The sequence below is a fragment of the Cornus florida genome, unplaced genomic scaffold (assembly GCF_030987335.1).
Source record: "Cornus florida cultivar Cherokee Brave unplaced genomic scaffold, ASM3098733v1 CherokeeBrave_3.0.0_Hap2_Chr01, whole genome shotgun sequence".
NCBI lineage: Eukaryota > Viridiplantae > Streptophyta > Magnoliopsida > Cornales > Cornaceae > Cornus > Cornus florida.
The window spans coordinates 67,753,844-67,772,146 of record NW_026775571.1 but is presented as its reverse complement, the minus strand read 5'-3'; the positions used below and the strand labels follow the sequence as shown (position 1 = coordinate 67,772,146).

Below are 18,303 nucleotides of genomic sequence, written 5' to 3'. Positions count from 1 at the left end.
TTGGTGCCTAAAGGCTACTTCTTGGCCCTAATAAATGGCTTATTTTACAATAATGTAAGGCATTACAAAATTAAGAAAGAAACAAAAATTATTAGAAACATTTTTTATTTTGTCATTTCAACAATGTAAGGCATTTATTTTTCCCTTTGCTTATAATTTGAATTTGTTATACGGAATATTAGTTTTCTATGTTATTTGCAAGTTAATGTGGGAGTTCTGTTTACAACTTCATTGAAATGATATAAATTATCAAAATTTTCTTAGTATTAAATATATATTTCCCTTGTAAGGATGAACGATATATAGAATATTGGATAAGGGCAGTCTTTATATATTATCTATGATAAAAAAAAAAAAAAAAATGACCTTTTACAAGAGGCGATACACCTTGTAAAAAGTAATTTACAACGTAGTGTGGCATGTTGTTGAATCCTATGTTGTAAAAGCACCTCATTTTTTACAACATTCAAGAGACCTGGTAAAAGGAGAAGCAAACACGTTGTGAAAGTAATATCTACAAGACACAGTTGCTTGTTGTAAATTAATGTTAGTGTTAACAAGGTGCTTTACGTGTTGTAAATAATTGCTTCAACAAGATTTAAAGAATGTTGTGAATAACTAAAATAAAAATTACAAGGGTCCTTCTTTGGTTGTAATTGCACACATTCGCAAGGTTCTATTTCACCTTGTTATTATCTTAGTTGAATATTTACAAGGTTATCTTACACTTTGTAAAAATCTTTATTTGAAAAAAAAAATAATATTAGTAAAACTACTTTTTTGTCACTTGCTTTCCCGCGAGGACTTTTACCTTAACATACTAACAATGATTAAAAATAATAATAATAAAAATTAAATAAAAATTATAACAAAATAACTATCCAAAAGCGTAACAAACAATAAAATAGATGATAAGTAAAAAAATAAAAAAATAAAAAACTTTCGTCAGAATGAAACTGACATTAATGCAAAAGTTAAAAATTCTAAGATCTAGTTCAAAATCAATTATAATAAAATTTAATATCTCAAAGCATTAAATAAAAAAAAAATACCAATTACAGGTAGTAAGCTAAATCAAGTCGAGTGATTCTATATAGTTGATCTCCAAATTTAACTATGATCCTTAGCTTCAAAATGAGTGATCTTGTTCATGCAAAGAAAATGAGATAGTAATTAGACTAACTTGATATAATTATACAAATATATCTAATGAATTTTTTGATATAAGGCTTATAAGCACAAGGATTGCAAATCGTGATAGGAACAGCTGAATTCGCAACAAAACCCAAAGATTATGATTAGTAACTAACAATTTCCACAAAAACATAGAAATATTACAATGTAAATAGTCTATACCATTGAACATAAATAGCCATGCTTATAACTTGTAAACAAAAACATATTACAGAGAATATACTGCAACTGATGTCAATAACATAACAAATTTATCAATCCAAGTACCAGAAAGAGTTACTCAACCACTAGGATGTTTCATCTAGTTGGATGGTTTGTTCATGAACTGGTATAATGCTCAGCATTGTCAGTGTTTCATGTTATGGTGAGTAAATTGAGTAATGGTTTTTATCCTGATTTTACTATTTAAAGTATATCCTTCTTGGTGGGCTGTGAAAATATAGAAAGCTCTTTCTTCTAAGGGGCTACAACCCACTGTTAACACTTATGATACTTTCAAAGCAAATGGAAGAAAGGAGTTTCACTCTCAATTCATCTACTTTTCCCATGTTAGTAGATGTACTCTCAGGGGAATGACAATACCTTACTCTCCTTACTACAATGCAAAAGTTTATTGCAAAGGATAAGCAATCCAACTTAAAGAGGCTATCTAACTTGGCAAGCATTAGAGCCAGTACCTTGATCCCATTTGCAATATGCTCGATCAATGGAGGAAAATTCTTCAGGTTTATGGCTATATCCTACAAAACCAAATGTATGCAAATATACAAGTCACTTCTAAAGCCTTAATTTTGTAAAGCTACCAAAAACTTAATAAATGTGCAATTACTGTTACCTTATGGTTTATGTAGGGGTGTTTATCTTTGGCACTGGGTCTAGCTAGCTACTCTTGCCAAATTATAGAATTAAATTCAGTGTGCATTTTTTTGTTTCTATTATGTATTGATGTATGTTCATTATGTGCATTGGTTCTTGTTGGTGTTGTCAAAATCTAGAATGCATCTGTAACATTAAATGGATATCATATCAAGTCCATCGGAGATATCTTGCAAGGATGTGATATTGCATGGTTAGCAACTATATAAAAAAGATTAATTATCTAGTGTGGTACTCATCAATCAAAGGGTGTTGGGAGGGATAGATTAGATACAGATCTAACTTTTGGTATAATTTACGCAAAGTGACTATTCTCAGGATTTTAACCGCCAGAATACTAGTGCACCAAGCAATGACCCCTTACTATTTTATTCAAGCAAAAACTTTTTTTCAATATCAAAAAATTCAAGCCAAACTTGGGGAAACATGTAACACCATTCAAATTTTTTTAAGGGTAATGACTGACTTAGCCCAGGTATTAGATCTAAGCATTTTATTTCCTCTACTTTTTTTTTTCAAAAACAATAATATCTAAAGGCTATTTATTAAGTCCAAAATTTTGAAATTATGCCCATTATATTTCATAGATATTGGACTGACTTTTATGTATACAAGACACTTAAAACAAAAATTGGCGTGCTTTAATGGGACCAAGTTTTAAGGATTTAAGATCCTCCCTTATTCCCTCTCCTTTCCCAGCTTTTGATTCTCTAACAGAGATTTTATTAATTTAGAGCTTTCTATTACTCACTTACCTTGCCATGAACAGTGAGTCGTGATAAGCTCTGCTAATCATCAACTTATGAGTCAGGTTTAGCTCTTGGGATACAGCTTCCATTGCTTTGATTATTGATTCCTCATAAAGGTCCGGTGGATTCTGATAGATTGACACCACGGTTTGTGGCTATTGTTAAACCAGATTGACAATGTTAAATTCTGATAGCATTATGACAATGCCTGCATGGCCTCCACTATGTTCAAAATCAATTTTAGTGCTTGCAGGAGCAGCAATTACAGTCACAATACCAATAGAAACACCTGGATTGGAAAATGAATCAGTTTGAATATAAATATTTAAAATAAAAAAAAATGGATGTTCAAACACAATCAGAAGAAAAAAGAAAATAATTAAAGAAGTAAAAAAAAAAAAAAAAAAAAAAAAAAAAAAAAAAAAAAAATCCTCTATGTGCTGGTCCACAAAAGCAGAATAGCTTCCTTTCTTTAGAAAGGCACTGGATGAAGTATCTAGATCATTTGCATAACCAGCAGACCCCGTGACCGTCTTCTTAAGAGCCTTCTCCAGTGTCTCACTTCCTACCAATAACCGGCTGCACATTTTAGATAATATATGAGAAACCTCAAATTAGATACTGGGTTATCCCCATTTACCCTTTTCAATATTTGAGCAGTTCCAATAAAACAGGACTGAAGTTAATCTAATTTAAATTACAAAAATTTTAAATGATTGATAATCTAATTAAAATTAAAAAAATTTTAAATGACTGAAGTTTTCTTTAAGAGAATCAATAGAAACATATTATTGAATGATAATATTTTAACTTGCCATCAATTAAGCAAATGGTAAATTTTGTATAAAACCACTTTCTCTGCCAAAATTTCTGATTGTGATTATACATGTTGGACACATAGGTTCATACCACCAAATCATAGAAAACAAGGCAATCTATTAATTCTCATAAAAAGAATCAAGCCAATGAGGTTGCTGGAGTTCGATGTCTACTTACAAGGTTAAATTTTAACTGTCCAATTTAAGTATATCAGAAGCCATGAAAGAAACACTTTTGAAATGTCTTCATTAAGGACTTGGAATATGATATAAAGACAAAGAAAAAGAAATAAAAATGCATATATCCTTACAATTTAGTACGACAACAACAAATTTGTTCATTTATGTAAGAAGATCATTTCTTATTTTTCATTTATTTAGATGGCTTACAAACATGTGTTTTACTCATCATCAATGTAACAGTAATGGAAATGTCATGCCCATTGTGGCAAATTTGTTCCTAGTTGTACAGTGGTGCTTAAGACATACAACAGGATTGTAGACTTTGTAGTATCAATTGAAATTATATATTATAAAAATATTTGTTTTTCATTCTGTAGGTTAACTATATGAACTTTTATAGTTTCAGTTATATATATATATATATATATATATATATATATATATATATATATATATATTATTATTATTTTGGCTTATATATAGGGGTGCATTCTTATACCTTAAGAAAACTATAGATTTGGTTAGGAAGTTGTGATGTTTGAATTCCAACATCACCTTCTAAGCTGTCTCACAACTAAAAACTACAATATATGATCACCTAGCATATGTTATGATCGAATTGCAATAATTGGCAACTCTGGGACTGCACCTCCTCCTCTTCATTTCTATGAACGTGTTTAATTAGTCATCAATTTTTCTTTTTCATAATTATTTATCAAAAACAAAAATATGATGAAGAATGTACAAAAACACAAGAGGAAAAAGAAAAGGAACAAAATGAAATGATATAGTACTAATTCAATATACGTATTAATTGAATCACCAAATTTTTATTTATCTTTTATTCCTTTGTATAACTGGTAAACCTTAATCTATCAAAAATCTAATCTTATGAGTCAGTCCCTAAAACTTATGCATAAAGAATAGATGTACTACATTACATCCATTCAAAAGAAAAACAGGGTTTAAAATTTTTTATCATGGATTTTTGAAAAATAGAGTTAAAAAAAGTTTTATCATGGAGATCACTAGCAAAAAAGCCTACATAGAAGTCAACATAACTAAGATTATTAAACACAATCAATCTGATCAAAACCCCATTCATATATTTACCACCATTATCAGCTACTATGGAATTTAATATAAATGATTAGTAAAAAACTAAAAAATAATAAACATAGCCATCAGATAAATTCAAATTTTAAACTATTCTTTAATCAATTCATCATTGGGATAATTCCAAAAAAATGGAATTTTGTAGGTAAAAGGCCAAAAAGATGGAGTCAAACTTTAGTTTTCCAAATAAATGGATTTATATGAAAGGCTGACGTGTACATGAATTTTTTTTGCAAAATGACCCAACTGCCCTTTCTCTCTCTTCATGCTTTCCATGCTTTCCCATATCTCTTTGGGAAAAGATTTCAAAACCTCTATGCTTTTCCCCCCACCTTATTTTCACTTTTTTCCTTTCCTTTTCATGATAAAATGTTGTAGCCAAAACCCTTAGGCACAATTTGCCAGTAGATGCTTTGAAGGTGTAGGGCCAAACCTGAATTTTACTGTTATTTTAGAGTTCAAGAATATGGTTGGCGAGGATAAGATTTCTTTTGCACTCATGATGGGAACAAATTTCTGCTTTTGCATAGAAGAATTTGCAATCCTTCTTAAGCTTCAATTGGAGGCAACTGCCATTTCTCTCTCTTCAATAACGGTGAAGATGGGCTCATAACTACGATGGCGAGCTTTGAACTGGTGATGAAGCGAATTGAACGACGGAGCACGAACCGGCAACAATGAACTAAGTCAAGCTCATCTTCTAACTGAATTTGTGCATGCCTTTCTCTTTATACACACACACACACACACACACACACATGCATATACATACATACATATGTATATATATAGAAAGAGGGGCGCGCATATATGTAGATTGCAGAGGGGTCTGAATTGATGTTCATGTTTCATAATAGTATTAAAGTTGGACTCTGTGCTTTGATCAATCTTTATCTCAGAATCTAGGAATTCTGAAGGCTTATCCATTTACACATCTAGTGGTGTGGTAGGATAATTGATGAGATAGTACTTGAATTTTGAAAATGGAAACCTGAGATAGGTCATTTTAAACTTGAGATGGTGACGATGGGTGTGGTCACATGAACCCTTTTGCTGCTGGTGTTGATGGGGAATTGGGCGCATCACCGAAAAAAGCAGGCAATTACAGAGATATGAAGAGAGAGAAAGGAGAGTTGGAATGAATGAAGAGAGAGAAAGGGCAATTGGGTTATTTCACAGCAAATTTCCATGTCCACGTCAACCTTTCATAAAATTTCATTTATTTGGAAAGCTGAAGTTTGACTCCATCTATTTGGCATTTTACCTACAAAACTCCATTTTTTTAGAATTATCCCTTCATCATTTCATCTAAACCATTTAGCCCACTCTATTAGCAGTTATTCAGAGTAGCCTTACCTCGGTGTTTCTTTACTAAGCTGGGGCCTAAATAACTAGAAACTAAAAGCCTTTGTTTTTATATTAAAGATGACAGAACAATAAGAACCCAACCTAGAAACACCACTGCAAGCACATGAAGATTTCAAGACTACCAAAGAAGTATAGATTCAGATATAAACTAAAAACCCAAACCCCAATTTTGTACTACACATCAAAGCCCCAACCCTAATTTTGTAAATACATCCAAAAAATTGAAATCACTAACCTGTTCGTAGGGATAACATTCTCTTCAAAAATTGAACTCCTCTGGCCCAACTCTAACAATTTGAAGTAGGCAAAACAACCAATCTCACCTGGAGGCCGAATCGCTGGATTTCTATACTCTATGTTCACCAACGGAATTGGTACGAAGAAGATGAAGAATGTTCGAGCTCTATCGAAGGTTATGGGGAACTGAATTAGAGGAGAAAATCAAAGTAAACACGGAATTGTTCATCAGCTTCTTCATTTTCTAGGTCACGTAGATTGTAGATCCCTATCCAATTTCAATTACTAGGTTTTGTAAGGAAAAACAATTACTTGGGGGGTCGCAGGAAACAAGTGACGGAGAAAGAGCGTAAGGGAGAAGTTAGGGAGTGAAAAACAAAGAAAGAGAATTAAATGTTGCGCTAAAATTTAAGAAAAATTTAAAAACATATTAACAAGGTTTTGAAAATGTTGTAAATTAAGATAAAAAGTAATTTGTTGTAAAAAGTAAGTATTTAACGACATATAAATCTGTACCATGTAAATATTAAGTTGTTAATAAACATTTTTCTTGTAGTGTATATAAAATAGAACCGGGAAGTTGTTCAAACTTACTATGATTGAAGATCTTTTGAAGAAAAATGTAAGAACAACACATTAGGAAGGAATTTTAAAAGGTTAGGACATATTCTACACTTAGTATTTATTTTTGACTTACCAAATACAGTGTTTTCAGCCTAAGTGAGCCAAAAATTCAAGTCTGGTATACTTGAACCGGTTCAGCCTCCTTGAACCGGTTCAAGGCTTCAAGATTGGTTTTGAAATTCAATCTGCTAAACTTGAACCTATTTAGCCCTTCTAAACCGGTTCAAGAAGTCATGTTTACAATACAACTTTCAGATTCCTTACCTGATTTGTTTCCCAGTTAGTCTAGAGTGTACCAAATCCTATGCACGAATTTTTCCATATTTTCAGAGGGATTAGGTCATTCTATACTCTATATAAACCATGCCATATACATTGGTTTAAGAATAGCTTTTACATTATCAGTTTATTATTCTTAAAAAGCCTTGGGAAGATTGTTGAATTGAAAATTCTTAGAGAATTTTTGGTTTATCTTTCTAGAACATATACACATAAACACTTAGTGAGTTTAGAGTTGTGTTGGTCAAATCCTGATCGTGATCATACAATTGCATCTACATCGATCAGACAAAAATATATCTACTTCTATATCGAATTCAGACGATTAAAGAACATAAGTAAAAACGATCACACTTTGAAAGGGTTGGAGCATTCGAGGAGTTTTGTCTAATCTACCTGATACTCTTCTACAAATATCAAGAATCATCCTAAGGTCAAGTTGTTGTTGGACGGGGAGTCGCAAAGCCAGAGGATTGTCAACAGTTGGTGTTTGGTAGAATGATATGATGTGAGCCAGAGTCAAAGTTAAGTGTACTTTATTTCAAGCATAGTGTATCGGTTTACTTTAGACTACACAGTCTACGAGATTTTTCCCACGCAAACAGTTAACATATTTTATCAACTAGGGTTTCCTTGCTAAAATCCTGGTGTCATCTCTAACTTTACTTTACTTTATTTTATATTCCATGATATTAATTTATTAATTGCTAAAATAAAGTAAGTTAGAAAAACACAAGATCTGTTTTTAAATAGTCAAAACTTTCTAAGTATTTTTCTGCTGTGTAAAAATCACGAATTGGTATCAGAGCTGTACTTTACACATTGAGTTGATCCTTGTTGGAAAGTGTTGTTTTGTTTTTCAAAAATTGTTTTCAAAGTCATGTCTTATACGTTGAAAGAAGGCGGTTCTAATCAACGTGGTCCTTTATTTAAAGGAGATAATTACAATTTTTGGAAATCAAAGATGATAGCCTATTTGTAAAATTCTGGTGGTAAAACTTGGGCAATAGTTGATTCTGGCTATACACTACATACAATAGATACAACTGTGGATGGTAAAGTAATCAAAGAGTTAAAAGATGCTTTTGCTTTTACTGCTGTTGAAATTTAGTATAATAATGCTAATGGCAAAGCTTTATATGCAATTATTAATTCTGTTGTTCTATCTAAATATGTTAGAATTTCTTATTATAAAACTACTAAAGAAGCTTGGGATATTTTGCAGGTTACTCATGAAGGAACTTCAAAAGTAAAGTTATCCAAAATTCAGATGCTTTCTCAAAACTTTGGGAACATCGTGATGAAAGAAGATGAATCATTTTCTGATTTTTATTCTAGTCTTCTTGAAATAATTTCTGAACTATGTCATTTAGGTAAAAAAGTTAGTGATCGATAAGAATCTGTGAGAAAATCTTAAGGTCTTTACCTCAAATAAATACAAATTATCTAATATCATAAGATGATTTATCAAACCATATATTTAAAGAAAGCATAAATAATTTCGCAATCAATAAGATCTAATTTTGCAAAAGATCCACGAATTTATTATAACAACAACAGAGATAATATATGACCTCTTATCACTGGAGTGGCATAGTTTAACTAAATACAAAACCAATCCAAACTTTCACACTTACCACACAAGAAAATATGAAAATTACTTGAAATTACACACAGACACAAATTTGTGTTGCCTAGCTTAACTACTTTCACCAAACTGTAAGGACAACACAGAGCATCCATTATTGTAACTGCATTGAATACAAATGTAGTTAAATTATAAATGATTAAAAGACTAGTAAAATGATGCTCATGATCATTGTCTAAATTTTAACCTCACTTGTCGAGATATGCTCCAATTGAAGAGAGGTACTTATTAGACCTTCCATAGAATCCAGTGATCTTGCCACAAGTTGATGAGGATTGAAATTTCTCTCCACTCTCCACGCCAAACGGTCCAATCATTCTTTTGTTGCTTTGAAATCTAAGCGACCGGATAACAACTATGTCACTTGCTTGTCAAAGTACCCCCAAACTGAAAGCAAAAATTTATCCGGGTAATCTAATGTGACCTATATAAGTTCACGGTCAACTTAACCATCGATGTCTCCCTGCTCGCCGATCACTAGAAACTCCGCTGTGGGTGACGACTCGATTATTTGTGCTGATTTTTGTAATACCTCTAATTTTAAAAAGGATAGTCTCAGTATTTATTTAATTGTTTAAGATGCATTTTTAAATTATTTAATTGATTAATTGATTATTTGTTTATGTGTTTAATTTAATTTAGTGGTTAAATGTAATTTGTGGGCTTATTTGATTAATTTGAATTTAAATGCTTTAACTAAATTATTTGTTATCTGATGATGTGTATTATGTGTAATTTAATTGTTAGGATTTAAATATTTTATTTTATGTTTTATAGTTAAAGGAGTTGGGCTATGGATAGTAGTAATTGACCACCCAATGGGTTGGGTTGCATGGACTACTTGGATAGGAGTTGAATGGGTACAGATATTGACCCATAGAGGGATGTATATATATATATAGGAATTTATTTAATAATGAGTAATTATTATTATACTAGGATGGTGAGATGCATATATATAAGTATAAATTATATATTATAAATATAAATTTATGTAGTCACGTACAATATATTATATATATGTATTATATGTTATTTTCCTTTTATTTTATTTTCATTCCCTCATTGTCAGACTTGGATTACAATTAGGACTAGGGTTGGATTATGTTTAACCTATAAATATACATAAGATGGTTTGCAATAGGGTTTGTAAACCCTTATAGCAGTAGAGAGAGAGATGTGAGAATAGAGAGATACAAAGAAAAAGAAACTGTGAGAGAGAATAGAGAGAGAGTTTCGGCCAAGAAGGGGTTGGACCAAGGAGGAAGGAAGAGGGTCTGCTTGTGGATTAGAACTAGAGCAGTAGGAGGATTGACGGCAATCAGAGGTCGCTGAAAAATCTAAGAAGAAAAAGTTAGGGTTTCAATCCAAAACCTTGAGGCAAGTTCTTCTTCTAACTCTTTCCCTTAGACTTGTGTTCTATACATGCCTAGGATAATTTCAGGATTAAACAGAGAATAAATTGATCATGTATGCATGCTTAAATTAAATTAAAACTAACTTTGTTATGTTATTTTGTGTTTGTGATTAATCTTGAATTAAATTGTGTAATACATTGTTTTAATCTGTGTTTAAGATGCATATCTACTTTATATACATTGTCTGTACTGATTCAGAACATAGTTCAGACCTCTAGGACCATTAACAATAAAGAACAAAGGGGTTAAAGGTCGCCGGAGACGAATAAGACAGAGGATAGCAGGAGTAGAGGCGGCTCTACTCCTGGGATTTCACCTGTGCGTGGGTTTTGGCTACTGTATTTGGTTTGGGGGTATTTCAAGGCTGTGTAGATCAATTTAAGAGTTGTAAATGACTACGATGGACATGTTAAATACTCAGGATGCATAATTTATAATAATATGCCATGAACTTGAACAATATGAAATTTAAATAATTTGCATGTTATAAACAGATGATTTAATTGCTTAATGTTAATTTAGCAAGTTAAATGAATGTTGTATGATCTTAATCGTGCATTAGTAGTATAATATATTCAGTTTATTGTCTGATTTTATTATGTTTGGTTCTGTATTTAATTGATGCTTTATTTTGCTTATTTCATCAATTATTGGATTTTGTGGATGATTTAATTGCTTAAAACTATTATAACAATTTAAATGGAGATTATATGATTTTAATCACATATTGGCTGCATAATATGATCATGTATATATCTGATTTCTATTATGCTTATTTCTAGATGTATTTAATGTTGATATTATAATTGTTGCATTATTTATGAATCATATGCATTATATGCACCAGTATGGGATGGTGGCATATTAGAGACGGATTAACTAAAAACGTTAAGTCCTACCTATTCATGTATAATGGAGTGGATTAACTAAAATTTTAAATCTTACATATATTCATGTCAGGTCAGCTGAATCAGTTGGATGACATACTGGATGTTTATTTTATATTCTGGATTAGGATAGATTATATATATATATATATATATATATAGTTATGAGCCATAGTATGAGCTTAAGTCTCAGGATCATGGTTATGGTGCGTATATTTTCTAGGATGGATAACTGGTTGTAGTAGACATCTGTGTGCCCTGGTAGGTTTAAGTACTCATGCCTAGTTTAAGTGCGATTTGCATATTGACTACTATTCAGGTTAAGGCAGACCTATAGTTTTGTGAGCATCCTATAGTGTGTATCTATATATATATAGACTACTTAACTATTGTTAAGTTAACTATAGTGTATACGTGTATCGGGTCTCTATTTGGATTGTAATAGAGTAGAACTTGTTCATGGGCCTGACCCACTATTATTTTTCAGGTGTTCGACAGTTCCAGTCTTAAAGTTTGTTCGTGCTGAGCAGAGACCGTCATTCACTCTTCCGACTACATAGGACTCTTCTTCATGTTTTAGTTTTGAATTTTTTTTCAATTTAGTTATTTTTAGTTGGGATATTATTAGGGGTCCACTAGATGGATTCCCGAGTTGTAATAGTATCAGAGGTTTTGAATATTTTATATTGGAGGATTATTAAATTAAGTGAATCAAGGATTTATTATTTAGTTTTCTTTCCGCTTATTTATTTATTCTTATTTCTTTTTGTACTCAATACTTGTTTAAATATTAATTGTTTGATATCTTTCGGTTCTATGCTCGAACTTAATCACTCGTGACTCTAGAATCGAGGGGTATCACAGATTTGATACTTCCAGCATGTCTCACCATCAAGGTTGCATCACTGCCCACGTATGTCAGATAGTCGGTGAGTCAAGCTTTGGGTGATGAGGTGGTTGTCTTTTGGGTTGGCTGTGGAGGGTTGTCTTGAATCCAGGAGTGAGGCGGCGGCTGTGGTCACCACCAATTGTTATGGCAGATGCGACAGCTGGAGTCTATTAGAGAATAGCATAATAGGAAGAAAGAAGGGCAAATTAGGGTTTTATATTTATTTTAGGTCAATTTTGACCCAAAAGTGGTCAGAGGGACTTATTTGCACCTTTTTTACAATTTATAGATTGAAATGCACATTTTTTTAAAATGATGGACTAGTTTTGCACAAAGCCTATATTATAATGAGGGGTTTATGCACTTAAACCCTAATTTTACTATGGATAAAAAATTGAGAGATGGTACAACACATTTAATCACCGGAATTTAAAATTGACCCACGTGAAAAGCTGAAATGGCCTGGATGCGTAACATGTGTTTCTCTTCTTTCTTGGTTCATTCTCTCGCTTCCATCTCTGAACATGGCAGTGGTGTGGGGGAGCTAACATCCGGCGCAAGCTTTGTGGGATATCTAGGTCTTCAACATATATAAATCTCCTCTTCATGAACCTTTCCAAATCTCCCAAACACACAGCGGATCGCTGCCGGAATCTATGGAGGCCATGGTCGCCGAAATCAATGGAGCCCTTACTGCTGACAAAGCAGCCCTCCTACTACGCTCCACCATTTGCGGCCGCACCCTCTAGTGGAACTGATCCGATCCAGACCCATGTCCATGGTCAGGCGGTTACTGCGAAATCTTGTGGAGCTTTGTCATAATAATCCTGCAACTTATATACTGCTATCAAATGTGTTAGCAACTTGGGGTTAGCCGCAAGGCCCAATCATAAAAGCTACAAATTCATTCCTAAAAATTTGCTGTGGCCGATCATCAAACCAACCCAATCGCAATTGCCCAAAAAATACGTGTTATTCTTTCAATCAATTCCCCTTTAAACACTAACCTTTGCAACAAACAATTTTTGTTGAATGAATTTTCACCTTTTCGTCATTCTAAGGTTATTTTTGTCTTTCTGAATATTTGCCAAGTCACATGAGGCATGTGTCTGCCTTTCTTTCCGTTAGATTTCAAACGCCCAGCTAACATTTTGTAACAAAGTGAAAAGTTCAAGGTTAAGTACCCTTTCTAATAGTTCAAGGAATTTTTTGAGAAAGAGAAAATTGTCCGGGTGTTTAATGCACTTAACCCTAATATTTAGAACATAACTACTCAACCAACTCAACATTATATCATAGTGATATACTGTGTACAAAGGACACCAAAATAAAAAAAGTAATAATAATAATAATAAAATTAAACAACAAATATAGATTATCAGCATGTTATGTTTCATAATTTGTATTATATTTATCTTTTTTTTTTCTTTTTTTTTTCTCACATGTTACATATATATAATATGAATGTTCATTTATTTAACGATTAAATCTATTATTTTTCATTAATTTATTAAAATATATATATAATTAGAATTGCAACTTAAAAATTATAAATTGGTTATTAATTGTGCTAAATGGTCTTAAAATATTCAATAAAAATCAGTCAAATCTCTAAAAATTTATCTTTATAGGATTAAAGCCTGTGAATAGGTGCCTTTTGGACTCTATATGCAAGATCTAACAAAATTCACAATTATGAAAACCAACTTCTTTACCCAACACCAATATAAGTTCAATTTCGTCACACCGCGACCGCTTTGGTAGTTGCGATTGTGAACCTTGGTGTAAGCCTACTTAACCGAGTTACCTATAAAAGCTGGTGACCTAAATAGTTACGGATAATTCGTACTTTCAAGTTTGGTGCCTAAAAGGCTACTTCTCGGCCCTAATAAATAGCTTATTTTACAAAAATGTAAGGCATTACAAAATTAAGAAAGAAACAGCAGCATTTTTTATTTTATTTTATTTTATTTTTGAAAGGTAAATTTTCAATATATATTAATATGAACAAAAAATTACAGGCCCAAAAAGGGCAGAGACCCAAAGGCAAGTTATAACACTGGAGCAATAACCCTATTACCCCCAACCCAAAGGCAAGTTTTGTACGTCATTTCAACAATGTAAGGCATTTATTTTTCCCTTTGCTCATAATTTGAATTTGTTATACGGAATATTAGTTTTCTATGTTATTTGCAAGTCAATGTGGGAGTTCAGTTTACAACTTTATTGAAATGATATAAATTATCAAAATTTTCTTAGTATTAAATATATATTTTCCTCTTTAAGGTATGAAGATATATAGAATCTTGGATAAAGGCAGTCTTTATATGCTATCCATCTACAAAATAGATACAAATTATGTAATATCATAAGATGATTTATCAAACCATATATTTAAACGAAATAGAGAGCACAAATAATTTCACAATCAATAAGATCTTCTTTTGCAAAAGAACCACGAATTTATTATAACAACACCAGAGATAATATACCACCTCTTATCACTGGAGTGACATAGTTTAACAAAAATACATATCCAATCCAAACTTTCACACTTAGCACACAAGAAAAGATGAAAATTACTTGAAATCACACACAGACACAAGTTTGTGTTCCCTTAACTACTTTCACCAAACTTTAAGGACAGCACAGAGTATCCATTATTGTAACTGCATTGAATATAAATGCAGTTAAATTATAAATGATTAAAAGACTAGTAAAAGGTGGCTCATGATCATTGTCTAAATTTTAACCTCACTTGTCGAGATATGCTCCAATTGAAGAGAGGTACTTATTAGACCTTCCATAGAATCCAATGATTTTGCCACAAGTTAATGAGGACTGAAATTTCTCTCCACTCTCCACGCCAAACGGTCCAATCATTCTTTTGTTGCTTTGAAATCCAAGGGACCGGATAACGACCATGTCACCTACTTGTCCATAGTACCCCCAAACTGAAAGCAAAAATTCATCCGGGTAGGCTAATGTGACCTACATAAGTTATATAAGGGTAAGTATGCTTGGCATTCATAGTTGCATAAATGAAAGTTTGAGTATTAAAATCTTCAAGAAAAAAGAGGAAAATTTTGTTATTATTGTAATGTATTAAATGAAAAATTATAACTAACCTTGTTTTCTTGTCCTCCCGCAGTACCATGCTTTTCTCCCAATACTCTTTTTCCTTCATTATCATAGACAATTTGGATGCAATCAATTACCGTTCCGGAGTGTATGATTAATTCTCTTACTGTGCTGTAAGTTCCGTCATCCCACTGCTGTCCACCACTAGTTCCAAATGGACCAATAGGTATTTTAGTTTGGAATGGTACAGTGTTTACTCCAATTGAATCCAAACAACCACCTTGCCTTCCATAGAATCCAACGATCTTAAACCCAGTTAACGGGGTCATAAAACGACCTCCATCTTCTTTACCAAATGGTCCAAATTGCCTGACATTGCTTTGTATTGCGAGAGATTTCACAACAAGACAATTATTAAAGATGTACCCAGTATATCCTGATATTGAGACGAGGTACTCGGTAGGATAGTTTAATTTCACCTATAAGATTTTTAATAAGGACAAACTTAGATATTATGACAAGCAACAACAAATCATAAACAAAATAAGAAAGATCGGAAAAAATGATTTAGTATGCAAAAAAAGAAGGCTATTACAAATTTTCAAGCCTACAATCGTTTGTCTCTCAAACTCTCTATTTCAGACTTTTTAGTGTTTTCTCATACCACACTCCAAAACCTGGTTACAAAACATTTTTCTACGAGGCAAAGCTAATAATTAGATCAAGATCACGTCAACACAAGCATGACCAGACCCAAACAAAAGTTGGGTCGCAATTTTACAGGTTTGTATATATGCTCATAATGTGGATTGTGGAGTTCTAAGATAAGTATATACTATTTATATGCAATGACGGAGTTCGAATTTCATTTCACTTGATAAAAAAATAAAAGTAAAAATAAAAATAATCAACAAACATAGACAAATATCAAATTGTTCAAATAAAAAGGCAAACAAAAATAAAATAAAATCTTATAGAGAGAGAAAAATGAAGGGTGGGTTTAATTTTCAAATCTATGCACATGCGTGATACTGTAAAGAGAGTAAATGCTAGGTTTTTCAGAATTGAAAGATGGGTTTAATTTTCATATATGCCACTAAACATTTTTCAGATCTGGGTGGTTGAGTATATGAACCACATAACTCACCGGACTCGGCGTCGATGGTCAGATCCTCTCAATCCCGCCGTCGGTATTCGCAGTCGACGAGAACGGGAGGGAAGGGATCATCGTCGACGAAGGAACAGCTGTGACTCGGTTACAAACTCAGGCCTACAACTCACTCTGCAACGCATTTGTCTAGTTGACTCAGAACTTAATTAAAAAGAAGATGTTATCGCAACAATGAATGTTCTGGTCTCTGTCGACTTCGAGGTTAGATAAAAAATGATTCTGGCTGCATCATTGAGGATGAATCTGGATTATGTATTGATAATGATGGTATTGATGAGAATCGCTGAGACGCAGTGTGGTGAGATGGGAACTTGGTGAAAGGAGTAGTGTGGTGAGAAAAAAAATAAAATATAATAGAGAGAGATTAACCATGAGAGTAGGGTTCTCATGATGAAGAAGATGAGATTAGAGAGATCAGACGTGGTCTTTTATAAAGGGTATTTTGGTCATTTCGTGCTTCTGATAATTTGTCATAAGAAATATATTAAATAATAAATATTAAAGGGCAATGTAGACCTTTCACATGTCCTTTAACGTCTTTTCACTGGATGCAAAAAGCTGCCGTCCAAATTTAGGCAAAGGTCTGTCTGTTTGTAATTAAGGGGGTGTCAGTGCAATTTATTCTAAATGTAATAAGTCTGAAATAAATAAATAAAGAAATAAGAAGCAAACACATTAATGCAAAAATAAAGATTTTAACAAGAAATATAAATAAATAAAATGAGAGAATTTTGAAGGAAAATAAATTAAGAATTGACTAAATAAGGAAAAAAAAATTAAGTGAATTAAAAGAAATTGAAAAGTATAATAGAAAGAAAAAAAAAATGACAAATAGCAATTGAAAATTTTAGAAGGGGTGTTATTTATATTTTTTATAATATACATAGATAATATATATATATATATATATATTGGAGAGGAGCGGACAGGGTGCATGAGCCTTTTAGGCAACGTTGGCTCCGCGTATGTTTAGGTAATATGATTTGGATCTAATGTGGCTTAATTATTAAATTTGGTTAGATTGTTTTACTCTCTAAGTTTAATTTCCTTTTTCTTCTCTCTTTTTTCTTGAGATGTTATGTTGCCTAACTAGCTACATGACAAATACAGAATCAAATAAATTAGTACATATGTTACAAATTTAAAAATCAAATCACATATATATTACCGTGTATGTTTGTGCAGCCTTTAAAGTAGCATTTAGCCCATTTTGTGCTTCTTTGGGTACTGACGCCATTTTCGATACTGGCTTTCCTTCATTATCATACACAACTTTGATGGCAAAAATTGCATCTCCAAAGTATATAGTTAATTCTCTTATCGTATTGTAGCTTCCGTCATCAAAATGACTTCCTGGTCCAAAATTACCATATGCACCATATTTAACCATCTGCGCATTCGTCATGGAGTCCTTAAAGCTCTAGATAAGTGCAGCACTTCAAGTTTGCAAGAGAAAGTAATTAGTATATAGTAGAATATTTTCAATACAAAAACTTTAAGTGTGATCATAGGCTATGTAGTGGAATCCAGAGTAAAATATATATATATATTAAAACAAACACATCCGTTATTTATAACATGTCCTTTGTGTACAACTTAAACTTAGTGGCGGATCCAAGGGGGGCTTGAGCCCCCCCTAATTTTTTTTTTTTTTTTAGCATAGATATATTTAGCCCAATATTTTAAAAAAGAAAAAATTAATAGTAGTAGTAATATTAGCTCTCCAATTTTAACCCATCCAAACAAGCCCAATATTTAAGTCACA

The 18,303-nt window shown here is 32.2% G+C and overlaps 1 pseudogene; it reads right to left on the bottom strand.

Moving 5' to 3' along the window:
* Positions 1–9,143: 9,143 nt before the first annotated feature.
* LOC132273931 (jacalin-related lectin 3-like) lies at positions 9,144–17,943 on the bottom strand (annotated as a pseudogene).
* Positions 17,944–18,303: the final 360 nt, after the last annotated feature.